Source organism: Nerophis ophidion, linkage group LG05, assembly GCF_033978795.1.
Source record: "Nerophis ophidion isolate RoL-2023_Sa linkage group LG05, RoL_Noph_v1.0, whole genome shotgun sequence".
Classification (NCBI taxonomy): domain Eukaryota; kingdom Metazoa; phylum Chordata; class Actinopteri; order Syngnathiformes; family Syngnathidae; genus Nerophis; species Nerophis ophidion.
In genome coordinates, this window is record NC_084615.1 from 44,770,276 (window position 1) to 44,784,777 (window position 14,502).

General features: G+C 39.3%; 1 protein-coding gene across 1 annotated transcript in view; it reads left to right on the forward strand.

The window, feature by feature from the left end:
- The first annotated feature begins 549 nt into the window (after nt 1-549).
- Nucleotides 550-14,502, forward strand: part of LOC133553162 (bromo adjacent homology domain-containing 1 protein) — a 71,534-nt gene continuing 57,581 nt past the window's right edge. The window contains exon 1 of the mRNA XM_061901054.1: nt 550-1,137. The gene's annotated coding sequence lies outside the window, so the exon portion shown is untranslated. The remainder of the gene's footprint in view (nt 1,138-14,502) is intronic.

Sequence of the window (14,502 nt, forward strand, 5' to 3'; positions counted from 1 at the left end):
GTTAAAAATACAAAACCTTATATTTTTCACTAAGAAGGGTTCGGTGAATCCACAAATGAAACTAATGGGGTTCGGTACCTCCAACAAGGTTAAGAACCACTGACCTATCCTATCGGTGCAGTAGAGATAGGTTGGTAGAGTGACCGTGCCAGCAATTTGAGGGTTCCAGGTTCGATTCCGGCTTCTGCCATCCTAGTCACTGCCGTTGTATCCTTGGGCCAGACACTTTACCCAGCTGCTCCCAGTACAACCCACACTGGTTTAATGTAACTTAGATATTGGGCTTCATTATGTAAAGCGCTTTGAGTCACTAGAGAAAAAGCTCTATATGAATATAATTCACTTCACTTCACTTCTGTGGAGGTGGGAGGAAACCGGAGTACCCGGAGGAAACCCACGCAGTCACGGGGAGATTGAAACCAGGACAATTGGTGTTGTGAGGCACACATACTAACCTCTGTTCCACTATGCTGCCCTGTAATGTGGGAATATCAACATGTGCATGCAGCAGGAAGTACACAGGTGTTTGCATCAGCGCAGTGACGTCACAGCGGATCTCTCTTGCAAAGTTGACAGGGTGGGTCGTGTACGTGTGTGTGTACGTGAGACACGCGTGGATACCCCTTTAAAAGGCTCACCATGTTGCCATCACATGCTCCAGCAGCATCGACTTAGGATGCGGACGTTCCCGCTCTTGTTGTAAAGTAAAACATTACGAGAAGAAAGCCGCGATCGTCAACCAGCGTGGAGACTTTTGTTTCACCGAGGATTTGCTCACTTCGCGCCCGGCGAGACGGCGTCTGGGCTCGGCCCTGGTGTCAGCCTGAGCCTCGCTGCTGCTTGCTGTGTTGTTCCGCACGTTGGCCGACCCCGAGCTCCGTGGACGAGTCAGCGTGTAGCGGCCAGACCTGCGGGGAGTTCGAACCGACCAGCTGGGCGAGGCTGCTGGGCTCTTCGTGTGGAGAGTGGAGCGGATGGAACCCGGGGAGCGAGGGCAGCCCATCCGCGGTGCTGGAAGATCCGACTTGTTTGCGTCTTGTTCTCGTCGAGCAGAGCCGCTCGTGGAAGTCTAGTTGTGAGCGGGCTGGCTGCTCTTTGACGGACACACAAGGTGCCCCGAAGCTCAACTACACCCCGGTAAGATCATTACTATTATGATTATTGTCTGCAAGCCATTGGGCCTCGTTGGTGTTAATAAGTCGGGTGGACGTTTTTAAAGCCACATCATCATGATGGTGATCATATAGCACTAACGGATAGTCTCTACTTTCAGTTTGCTTCCTCTTCCAGCAGTCAAGTGCAATGCCAACGTTGTACTAAAGTAATATGTGGCTAATGATTATGTATTAGAGTCAAATTGTTTCCTCTTCCTTTTTTGAGGCAAGGCACATTTTTTTCCTTAAAAAATTCCGTAGGTACACCACCAGCAGAAAACGTTAAGAAATTAAACCCCCCCTTATTGTAGTTTGAGTTTGTCGGTGTTTTTCCTGTAGCAGTTTCATGTCTTCCTTTGAGTACTATTCCCCGCACCTGCTTTGTGTTAGCAAGCAAGACTATTTAAGTTGTCGCTATCCTTCTTTGTGTGGACATTGTTGATTGTCGTATCACGTACAGATGTACTTTGTGGACGCCGTAAGTTTTTACTGTCGTCCAGCATTCGGTTTCCTGTTTACTTTGTAGCCGGTTCAGTTTTACCTTTGTTTTTGCATAGCCATCCCTATGCTTCATTGTTAAAGTTAAAGTACCAATGATTGTCACACACACACTCGGTGTGGTGAAATTTGTCCTCTGCATTTGACCCATCCTCTTGTACACCCCCTGGGAGGTGAGGGGAGCAGTGAGCAGCAGCGGTGGCTGCGCTCATGAATATTTTTTGGTGATTTAACCCCCAATACCAACCCTTGATTCTGAGTGCCAAGCAGGCTATAAAAAAAAAAAATGGCTCCCATTTTTATAGTTTTTGGTATGACTCGGCCGGGGTTGGAACTCACGACCTACGATAACAAGCCGGACACTCTAACCACTCAGCCACTGAGCAACTACTGCAGTTTCCTTTTCCTTTTGTTAATTTTTGGTTTAAGGATTACATACCTTTTTACTTTCACACTGCCTCCCGCTGTGGTCTGCATATTGGGATCACAACAAACCATCCTCGTCTCACCCGACACATTCCGACTTTTACAAAGCAATGAACTGCCTGCTCCCACTGACTGATATGGCATATTACATGCTTACCCAGCCGAGCTCTACACAGCAAAGACACTAAGTAATGGCACATTGTTTGCAGATTATAATTATTGAGGTGAAGTTGCAGAATTTCCCCCAGTACACCAGACTATATCACGGCACAGTGGTTGAAAAACACTGGACTAAAGTTTAAGTTAAAGTTAAAGTACCAATGATTGTCACACACACACTCAGTGTGGGGAAATGTGTCCTCTGCATTTGATACATCCCCTTGTTCATCCCCCTGGGAGGTGAGGGAAGCAGTGAGCAGCAGCGGTGGAATCATTCTTGGTGATTTAACCCCCAATTCTAACCCTTGATGCTGAGTGCCAAGCAGAGAGGTAATGGGTCCCATTTTTATAGTCTGTGGTATGACTCAGCCGGGGTTTGAACTCACGACCTACTAATCTCAGGGCGGACACTCTAACCACAAAGCCAGTGAGCTGGTGAGATTAGTTAATTTCAAAAATTACAATTTGAAAGAAAAAGAAAAGAGAGAGAAAAAGGAAAAATACATATACAATATAAATAAATAAATAAATGGGTTGTACTTGTATAGCGCTTTTCTACCTTCAAGGTACTCAAAGCGCTTTGACACTACTTCCACATTTACCCATTCACACACACATTCACACACTGATGGAGGGAGCTGCCATGCAAGGCGCCAACCAGCACCCATCAGGAGCAAGGGTGAAGTGTCTTGCTCAGGACACAACGGACGTGACGAGGTTGGTTCTAGGTGGGATTTGAACCAGTGACCCTCGGGTTGCGCACGGCCACTCTCACACTGCGCCACGCCGTCCCTAATATGGTAAAAAATTAAATACAACATCACATCCAGAGGAGCCAGATGAAGTGGTTCGGGCATCTGCTCAGGATGCCACCAGAATGCTTCCCTCGGGAGGTGTTTAGGGCACGTCCAACTGGTAGGAGGCCACGGGGAAGACCCAGGACACTTTGGGAAGACTATGTCTCCCGGCTGGCCTGGGAATACCTCGGGATCCCCTGGGAAGAGCTAGACAAAGTGGCTGGGGAGAGGGAAGTCTGGGCTTCCCTGCTTAGGCTGCTGGCCCCGCGATCCGACCTCGGATAAGCAGAAGAAGATGGATGGATGGATGGATCACAACATAACATTTATCTTAGCATCAAAACAGGCTCATCTTTTAGTGCTGGCAGCTGTAGGCGTTGATAAGGCACATTTTCCATTTTTTTGGTGAAGGCCTTGTAAGTTGTGACTAGTTTAACCTCTTCAGGTAGTGAGTCCCACACATTTGCACTCCTTACTGACCAGGCCGACTTACTGAAAGTGCTCCTGCGCAGAGGAATATAACAGTCACCACTGAGAGAGCCTCGAGTGACACTTTTAAGGCTAGATACATAAGGTATACAGAAGGTGCAGGCTGGAGCCCAAACTTTGAAAATTGTCAGTCCTGTCGGCTTTGGGGTCAATTATTTTCACTGAAGTTACAGTAGGACTGATTATTTTAGGACCAACAATCAAATAAAAGGTTTTAAAACTTTAACAGTTCCCAGCAGGCACAATACATTAAAACACATGTGTCAAACTCAAGGGCCGGGGGCCAAATCTGCCTTGCCACATTATTTTATGTGGCCCACGAAAGCCTGGAAATAATATGCGTTAATACAATTTTCTTACAAAATATATTTGTTCTTTCCCTTTTTAACATTAACAATCACGTACGGCATACAATTGCATATCTTTTCAAATTCAATATTATCAAAATCAAAATATTCTATTATCATGTATTCCAAAAATATTTTGGTTAAAATAAAGATTAATACTGTACCTAAATTTCAATCAAATCGTAGACTGTAAAATTGACAATAGATTTTACGGTTCAATTCCGCCGACTGAGTTTTTTTTTTTAACCAAGAAATCAACTTTGATACTGTTTTTTTTTCATGTACAGTAAGACACTAAAACATAAAAAAATAAAAAAATAAAAACATTAAAACAACAAGAGTTTATGTTAAAAAAAAAAAAAAATGGCAGCTCTGTTTAATACCACTGCTAAAACCAGTGGTATTGTTTTTCCATGTGTTAAATTGTTTCTATGCTGTAAAACCCCCACTGATTTTACTGTAAAATTCTGTTGACTGAGCTGCCAGTTTTTAACGTAAAAATATATATTTTTTGCAGCTTATATAAACAATATACTGTTATTGTGTATTCATATATTACTCATTGTTAAAATCGGCACTCTGAGGGCAACCATAACTGCGATGTGGCCCTCAATGAAAACAAGTTTGACACTCCTGCATTAATGCGTTGATTATTCATGTTTTTTTTTTAAACTGACCTCTAAACGATGTTGCAAAATAGTTGTATTTGTAAATTGAGACAATGTTGATGTCTATCGTTGGATCCGTGATTTAAGATGGGAAATTACACAATTTCAATTGTCAAATCAACGTCCAAATCCGACATTGAATACAAGTTGTCAAAAAGCATGTTATTTCAACGTTTTCTTTGTTTGGTAGAACATTGGTTGGGTAATAACCAGAATTCAATGGCCAAATCAATGTTAGAACCCAATATTTATTAAACATTGTCAAAAAGCATGTTGTTTCAACATTGGATTTTAGTTGCTCAACATCAGGACCTAATTCAACATGTTGTTAACGTTGTTTAATGTCTTGTGCCAGCTGTGTTGTGTCAATCAGGTGTAAAAATGGAAACTTTTATTCTACCACCCCAGTTAAATGACACTTAAGGGGTCCATTTATGGCACACAAGACACACTTACAGTAGAGCTAATTATTCCAATGATTTTACATAAATCAGAACAAAGTGTAAAAAACGTTTTTTAAACGCACTTGAATTAAGTGTGTAAAAACTTATTAGATTGTGCCATCTCAAGTTAAAAGACACTAAAAGACTCCATTTATGTCACTCATTAAAGATAGGAGCCAGGGTTAAATTGGGGCTATAAGCAGATTTTTTTTAGGAAATTGTCACACTTTATCATTCATGTGAAACTAACTATTATTTTTTTTAATGAAACATGATTTTATTTGGCTTCATGTTTTGAATTCCAGGTGAAACAGTTTCATAATTTAGTACAAAATAACATACATAACATCATTAAAGCTTGCAAACGCCCCTGAAGCAACAGTGTGGAAATGTTTTAGGAAATTTTTTTTTTCTTTTATATTTTAAATCAATGACACAGCAGGAAGGGACTGAAAATATGTTTGCTGTAAAATTCCATATAAAGCAACATGTCATTCATTGATTTGAATTGTACATGGTCTTCTTCACACAATACACAACAGCTAAGCTACATAATGGGAGGACTAAAGCTGCTTATTTGAAATTGTACCTGTTACAGAACCAAAAAGCAAAAAAGTCTGTTTTTCAAGTGTAGCAATAGAGTAAAAGGTATAACAACTGAATATGTTATTGTAACATGCCAGTTATAATACCCCAAATGAGTCAATTCATGTTACTTAAAAGGGAACTGCACTTGTCTTTGGAATTTTGCCTATCGTTCACAATCATTATGAAGGAAGAAAATATTTTTTTTTTCATATAATCAGTGTTTTTCAAAATTTTCAAAATGGGGTCCCAGGGACCCCATCAACTAATTAAAAATGGGGTCCTACAGTAAAATTTTGGGGTCCACTTTTTTGTAAGCGTTTTGAATACAAATGATAAATGTATGCATTATCCTGTCATATCTCACATTCTATATTGTGTTTTAGAAAAAGGTTGTCATAAACGTTACTTAATTCATTAAGTAATGAATTAAGGCACTTTCTTCTTTCCTTCATGGATCTAAACTTTACCGTTGCTGGTAGTTTTTTCTATATTTGTATTTAATGAGTTGTAGGTGCATTTATTTCAGTACAAAAGTGTAAAAAGTGTTTTGCTTCGGTCATGAAATGATGATAATAGTGTGCCAGGGCTTACATACATTATTTATTTACCGCTAAAATCTATCCCTCATTCGAATTTATCTGTTGTTGTTTTTTTTGTTTTCTGCCCTTTTTGTCAAAGAAAACTATGTTTTTATGGGTTTCACAAAAAGTATTTTTCAAAGTGGACTATTTGATGTGAAGTAATCGGAGCCTTAGATAGGTCAATAATTCATAAAATCATAGATTTTGATTCAATATTATGTTTTGAGCAATGACAGTTTTAAAGAAAAAAAAACAGCTTTGTTTTTTTAGTCAACATTGAAACTTTTTCTAAATTACATTTCACCTGTAAGCTTTTTTATTCCACTTTAGTTATGTTTTTGTTTATTTTAATAGTATTTTTAGAATGTGCCGTGGGCCTTTAAACATTAGCTGTGGTCCCGCAAGTGGCTTCCAGGCCACACTTTTGACACCCCTTCTATAGATGATAAAAAATTACATCTGATAAGTCCATTGATAAAAAGCAGAGCCTGATGACACATGCGCGTTTATCATAACGCAAATTCAGCATCTCTGCTTCAGTAAACAATGCCTGTGATGACGTCACTGTCAGCGATGCGAGTGACACTTGCTAACTTGTCAGCCACTTCTCCAAGAGACTTCTTTTAAACACTCCCCGCACATTAACACTTCAAAAGGCACATATTCACCCGGTTTGTTGACCTACAAAGTATATTTTTGGTCTGGTCGGGTGCTGGTTAGCTTGAAGCTAACAGCTATGTCTCCATCCCCGAACGATGACGCTTCAGCGAGAGATAAAAGTGAAGTTTCAATGGACTCACAAAGACTAAAACCACTAATTTACTAGAGAGATGGCACAACACAACACTCACCTTAGTGTTTACCATCAAGTCTTTCTTTTGACAACCCCTCACGGTAAAGTTGTCCCAGTGCAAACTGAGGCAGTATTTGTCATTGATAAAACTTTCTGCGAATCAAAATTTTCAACCAAGAAAAACGCAGCAAACAGGGACGGAAATTTGATCCGGCAAATATAAACAAAACAAAACACCGGCGGAAAGCGATAATCGATCAAAATAAAAAAAACAAGCCAACCGAGCAGTAAAAATGTAAAAAAAAGCGTCCTTTCCGATTGCAATGCGTAAAAATACACACAAAAAGTGCGTTAACGCCAACGCTGTATAAGCATCAGTATATTTACCTTCAAAAATATAAGGTTGCAATGTAAATCCTCATTTGTCCAAAAAATATATTGAACATATGAAGGTGTCTGTTACTACATTATATATAGACTTGCAGTGTGTATATGAAATGTTGATGGAGGGTTTTGAAGGCTATAACGGTGACTCCCATTAGCCGTATCTTTCAAGCGTTTTCATCATCTTTAAAATCGTAAAAAAAAAAAAAAGACGTCTGTTCTGTCCCTCATAATGATTGGGAACGATAGGCAACGTTTAAAAAAGTGTAGTTCCCCATTAGGGTGCAGTAGGGCTACTTTTTTTTGACTCATTCCTCACACTTCACACTTAATTAGATTTTTTCCCCCACAAGTGACAGAGATCGGATATTTTTTGCCAGTCTAAACGCTCCAAAGTGCTTCAAATCTGATCTTTTTGCATCAGATGTGGGCCACATCAGGAGGTAATCCAGATCTGAATGGAATCTGAGCTTTGCAAATGTGACTGCAGCCTAGACGGAAATTTGACCTGATTGTGTCCTTTTACGTCATTATTTGTGAGCGCAGCGCAACCACTTTCCTTTTTGCAATTGTCTTCATTTACAGAATCTGGTGTTCTGTCAAAATTAGCCGCTTCGTTGAAAAAAAAGCTACCAATGGTGTCTATTGATTTATGCTGCTGCCGCGTCAAACAATATACCATTAGGTTTTTGAAACGCCAATTTAGATATCAAATAAAAAATATAATAAAATAATAACTTACTTGTAGCGCCAGTGACAAATCTACTCTTCATCTACAAGAGGTAGTTCATTTCGACAGGTCAACTTACTTTGTTTTCACTTTATCGAACTGTGCATGCAAGTGACGTTGAGGCCACATTGGGGCTTGTGCGCATGAATACTGGAGTCTGATAAAAATCAAGTTTTTACTTGCAGTGTAAACAGTCAGCTGGAAAAAAAGATTTAGAAAAAATCTGATTTGGGCCACTTTGGCCCGCAGTGTAAAGTTAGTCAAAATGTGTGTCGCTAACTGTAACAGTAAAGAGTCAAAGATGGCCTCGTGGTTAGAGTGTCCACCCTGAGACAGGTAGGTTGTGAGTTCAAACCCCGACCGCGTCATACCAAACACTATAAAAATGGGACCCATTACCTCACTCAGCATCCAGGGTTGGAATTGGGGGTTAAATCACCAAAATGATTCCCGGCCACCGCTGCTGCTGCTCACTGCTCCCCTCACCTCCCAGGGGGTAAAGATGGAGATGGGTCAAATGCAGAGAATAATTTCAACCCACCTAGTGTGTGCATGTGACTATCAGTGGTACTTTAACAAATTAAAATACATACTACAACTTTGCAGAAATCGTTTTTGTAGGTACAGTAGGGCTAAGTATTGAAGCAGATATACCTGTTCTAGAACCTAAAAGGTACTCGTGTTTCCAAACTGTAACAGTAATAAGCCATCCATCCATCCACTTTCTACCGCTTGTCCATTTTGGGATCGCGGGGGGTGCTGGAGCGTATCTCAGCTGCATTCAGGCGGAAGGCGCCCACACCCTGGACAAGTCGCCCCCTCATCACAGAGCCAACACAGATAGACAGACAACATTCACACTCACATTCACACACTGGGCCAATTTAGTGTTGACAATCAAAGCAACAAAATATAAATTTTTTGATTATTTATTTACCAAATTTGTAAACAATGGCTGTATCCTTTTAACATTGGGAACACTATAATAATTCTGCCCACGTTAATCCATATTAAACTGCCTCAAGTTGTTGCTTGGATTAAATAAAATGAAAAAACTTTTCTGCTACATTTAAAAAGTACAACATTAAACCGTTTCCAGTCAACTCATCATGCTTAATTTATTACAGCATTGGGGAAGCCTGTAGTTGATTTTTATTATGTAAATGTGATATTTTTATCAACATGTGATAGCAGGGACCCTGCCATTCAAAACTAGGCTGCTACATTACTAATGATTAATGTAACTAAAGCTGAAAAAATAGTACAATAGCAATAGGAGAGACTATTCATCCCTGAACACCATGGAGTTCATGTAGGCTTAAAGGCCTACTGAAATTAGATTTTTTTTATTCAAACGGTGATTGCAGGTCCATTCTATGTGTCATTCTTGATCATTTTGCGATGTTGCCATATTTTTGCTGAAAGGATTTAGTAGAGAACATCCACGATAAAGTTCGCAACTGGAGAAAAGCCCTGACTCTACCGAAAGTCGCAGACGATGACGTCACATGTTGAGGGCTCCTCACATATTCATATTGATTTTAATGGGAGCCTCCAACAAAAACAGCTATTCAGACCGAGAAAACGACAATTTCCCCATTAATTTGAGCGAGGATGAAAGATTCGTGTTTGAGGATATTGATAGCGACGGACTAGAAAAAAATAAATAAATAAAAAGTGAAAAAAACAAAACGCGATTACAATCGCGTTGCAGTGAGACGGATTCATGTTTTTAGAAACATTTACTAGGATAATTCTGGGAAATCCCTTATCTTTCTATTGTGTTGCTAGTGTTTTAGTGAGTTTAACTGTACCTGATAGTCAAAAGTGTACGTCCACGGCCGGGGAAGTCGACGGCAGCTGTATGGACGGCACAAGCTCAGCTGATATCCGGTAAGAGGCGACTTTTTAACCACAATTTTCTCACCGAAACCTGCTGGTTGACATGTAGTCGGGATCCATGTCCGCTGTGATCCATACTGAAGTTTCATCTCCGTGAATTTTAAACAAGGAATCACCGTGTGTTTGTGTGGCTAAAGGCTAAAGCTTCCCAACTCCGTCTTTCTACTTTGACTTCTCCAATATTAATTGAAGAAATTGCAAAAGATTCAGCAACACAGATGTCCAAAATACTGTGTAATTATGCCGTTAAATCAGACGACTTTTAGCTGTGTGTGTACGCAGCGCTCATATTCATAACAGCCCGTGACGTCACGCGTACACGTCATTATTACGCGACGTTTTCAAGAAAAAAGTCCCGGGAAATGTAAAATTGCAATTTAGTAAACTAAAAAGGCCGTATTGGCATGTGTTTCAATGTTAATATTTCATCATTGATATATAAACTATGAGACTGCGTGGTGGGTAGTAGTGGGTTTCAGTAGGCCTTTAATGATGCACTTACATTAGTATATACACTATCAGAGACAGAAACTCTTCATTTAACATAATGTCCTTTTTTGCTGCTGCAACACAGCTCAATCAACACTGTCTTTAACACACACACACACACACACACACACACACACACAATGACCTAACACACACACCGCAAAATGAGCTAATGTTACGCTAAAAGCTAATTAGCCTTCACCTCAAGCCAGACTGCGAGTGAGCTGAGCAGCAGTTTGTTTGTAGAACGTCAACGGGCTCATAGTATGCTGCCTTATGCTCAGCTGCTTAACACTTATCTGCTCGACGCTGAAGCGCTGACTACATGCGCTCTGAATACGCACTGCTGATTGGCTGTTACCGCTATGGTTGTAACCAATCAGATGGTTGTGTGGGTGGGACAATGATGGGTGCTGTGTAGGAAACAGAGGCAGAAAGCAGAGTGGCTTGTTAAGACTTCAGTTTAGGCGGCTACTTCATATGTTCGTGTGGAAACTCATTCAGTACACCTCTGCACCCAAACGGAAACCCCCGTATTGAACGTTCAATAAAAATACACTTACCGTTACACCCCTAATATACAAACTCCATTTCCATATGAGTTGGGAAATTGTGTTGGATGTAAATATTAACGGAATACTATGATTTGCAAATAATTTTCAACCCATATACAGTTGAATATGCTATATTTGATGTTCAAACTGATAAACAATGCTATATTTGATGTTCAAACTGATAAACATTTAATTTTTTTTGCAAATAATCATTAACTTTAGAAGTTGATGCCAGCAACACGTGACAAAGAAGTTGGGCAAAGTGGCAATAAATACTGATAAAGTTGAGGAATGCTCATCAAACACTTATTTGGAACATCTCACAGGTGTGCAGGCTAACTGGGAACAGGTGGGTGCCATGATCGGGTATAAAAGCAGCTTCCATGAAATGCTAAGTAATTCACAAACAAGGATGGGGTGAGGGTCACCACTTTGTAAGCAAATTGTCGAACAGTTTTAGAACAACTGTTCTCAACGAGCTATTGCAAGTAATTTAGGGATTTTACCATCTACGGTCCATAAAATCATCAAAAGGTTCAGAGAATCTGGAGAAATCACTGCACGTAAGCCATGATATTATGGACCTTTGAGCCCTCAGGCGGTACTGCATGATATCACCACATGGGCTCAGGAAAACTTAATAAAACCACTGTCAGTCACTACAGTTGGTTGCTACATATGTAAGTGCAAGTTAAAACTCTACTATGCAAAGCAAAACCCATTTATCAACAACACCCAGAAACGCCGCCGGCTTCGCTGGACTGATGCAAAGTGGAAAAGTGTTCTGTGGTCTGACGAGTCCACATTTCAAATTATAATTGGAAATTGTGGACGTGGTGTCCTCCGGAACAAAGAGGAAAATAACCATCCGGATTGTTATAGGCGCAAAGTTCAAAAGCCAGCATCTGTGATGGTATGGGGGTGTATCAGTGCCCAAGGCATGGGTAACTTACCCATCTGTGAAGGTACCATTAATGCGCCATACAGGTTTAGGAGCAACATATGTTGTCATCCAAGCAACGTTATCATGGACGCCCCAGCTTATTTCAGCAAGACAATGCCAAGCCACGTGTTACAACAGCGTGGTTTTGTAGTAAAAGAGTGCGGGTACTTTCCTGGCCCGCCTGCAGCCCAGACCTTTCTCCCATGGAAAATGTGTGGCGCATTATGAAGCGTAAAATAGGACAGCGGAGACCCCGGACTGTTGAACGACTGAAGCGCTACATAAAACAAGAATGACAAAGAATTCCACATTCAAAGCTTCAACAATTAGTTTCCTCAGCTCCCAAACGTTTATTGAGTGTTGTTAAAAGAAAAGCTGATGTAACACAGTGGTGAACAGGCTCTTTCCCAACCACTTTGGCACGTGTTGCAGCCATGACATTTTAAGTTAATTATCATTTGCAAAAGAACATAAACTTTATGAGTTTGAACATCAAATATCTTGTTTTTGTAGTGTATTCAACTGAATATAGGTTGAAAAGGATTTGCAAATCATTGTATTCCGTTTATATTTACATCTGACACAATTTCCCAACTCATATGGAAACGGGGGTTGTATATATGTACATACGAATATATATATATATATATATATATGTATATATATATATATATATATATATATATATATATATATATATATATATATATACATATATATATATATATATATATATGTGTATGTGTGTGTGTGTGCCATGGCAGGTAAACAGACTACAACTCTTCACAGATCATTTTATGTAGGTACAGTTAAAGTCAGTATTGAAGTCAAGGTACCTGTTCCAGGACCTAACATGTACTTGTATGTTTCCAAACTGTAACAGAGTCAAAGGTGTAAAAAAAAAGCTCAATATTTGATAATACCATGGCAGAAAGACTATAACTTTGCATTAATAATTTTTAGGTACTGCACAGTATGGCTAAGTATTTAAAGTCGATGTACCTGTTCCAGGAACCTAAAATAAATCTTGTGTATTTCCTAAACATGTAAGTTCACAACTCTCAGTAAAATACTATAGAACCCTGCATTAGTCAATTTGTATTACTCGAGGTACATTAGTGCTATGATAAAACTTGCTGTACCTGTTCCTGAACCAAACAAGTACGAACAATCACCTTTGAGTCCAATCGTTGGGTCCTGTGTAGTACCCAATAAACTTCAAGGAGTATACATTAAATACATCCCTGTGCGCTAGCTTAACATCTTAATAATAAAACACTTCTTTCTGTTACGTCTGGCCCATTCCTATGGGGTGAGTTTGGTTCTTAGCGTGTGACTCATTGGGCCTTAAGGGCGAATAAATCTTCTATTGTGCGGCAACATTGAATGGAGGACAGTCGCTTGTTGCTCCACAAAAAGGTAGAAAGTAGGGAGGCGCCATGACAATGTAGAAACGTTACAAACGTCATGACATCAGCCATCAATGTCGTAAGCGAACACATCTGCCGCCTTACTGGCAACAAAAAAAACTATTCAATCACTCAAGTTTTGCCCATAAAAATAAATGAAATCGAATGAATCAGTTACAGTATCAAATTGTGGTCATTGTAAAACTTGTATTAAAGGAACAGGCAACATTTTAGCTTCTGTAACACAGAAACAAACGATAGAACTGTAAACACTGAAACTTCACAGCCAAGTTATTTTATTAACATTCTTAATTAAACCTATAAACAAACTCTTACCTTCAAAGCCTAACACTTCCATCATTGTGACAGCTCTGATAAACAAAATAAAAAAAATATGAATTGTTTTGAAAAATACATTAATATAATAATACTGTAACAACAGTATATTTAATTTACAGGTGCCTTTCTGGGCACTTTAGAACAGTGGTCCCCAACCACCGGGCTGCAGCCCGGCTCGATTGGTACTGGGCCGCAGTTGAATGTTTTATTAATTTTTCTTTTTTTTCAAATAAAAAAAACTAAAAATAAAAATAGTAATTTTAAATTTGTTTTATTAAATCAACATAAAAAACAAAATACACTTACAATTAGTGCACCAACCCAAAAAACCTCCCTTTTTCATGACAAAGAAAAAAAATAGACCCCCCATGCGCCCCCTGCCCCTCTCCCCACCTCGCCGGGCTGCAGGACAAATTATCAAGCATTGATAATTTGCTACAAAGCTACAAAAAGGTTGGGGGACCACTGCTTTAGAACACAGTAAAAACTGGTAAATAATTAGTCAGTTAAACATGATGAATAAATATAAAGATATAATAAATATTTAGATTGTTTAGCATTGTTTGTCATATGATGCAAACAACATACAATGATCCAAAAACAAAAAACACAAAACAAAATAAAAAGAGTGATTAGTTAGAAAAAAATATTCTATGTTAATTTTCATTGTTTTATTTTATAATAATTGCTCTCAATAAGATTGTGCAGGTGTGCATTTTGTGATTGTGTTCATTGTATTCCTATTCTTATACCTTCTGCTACAGTAATTATTTCTGTGCTCATCAATGGTTCTACATTGTTTAAAGCCT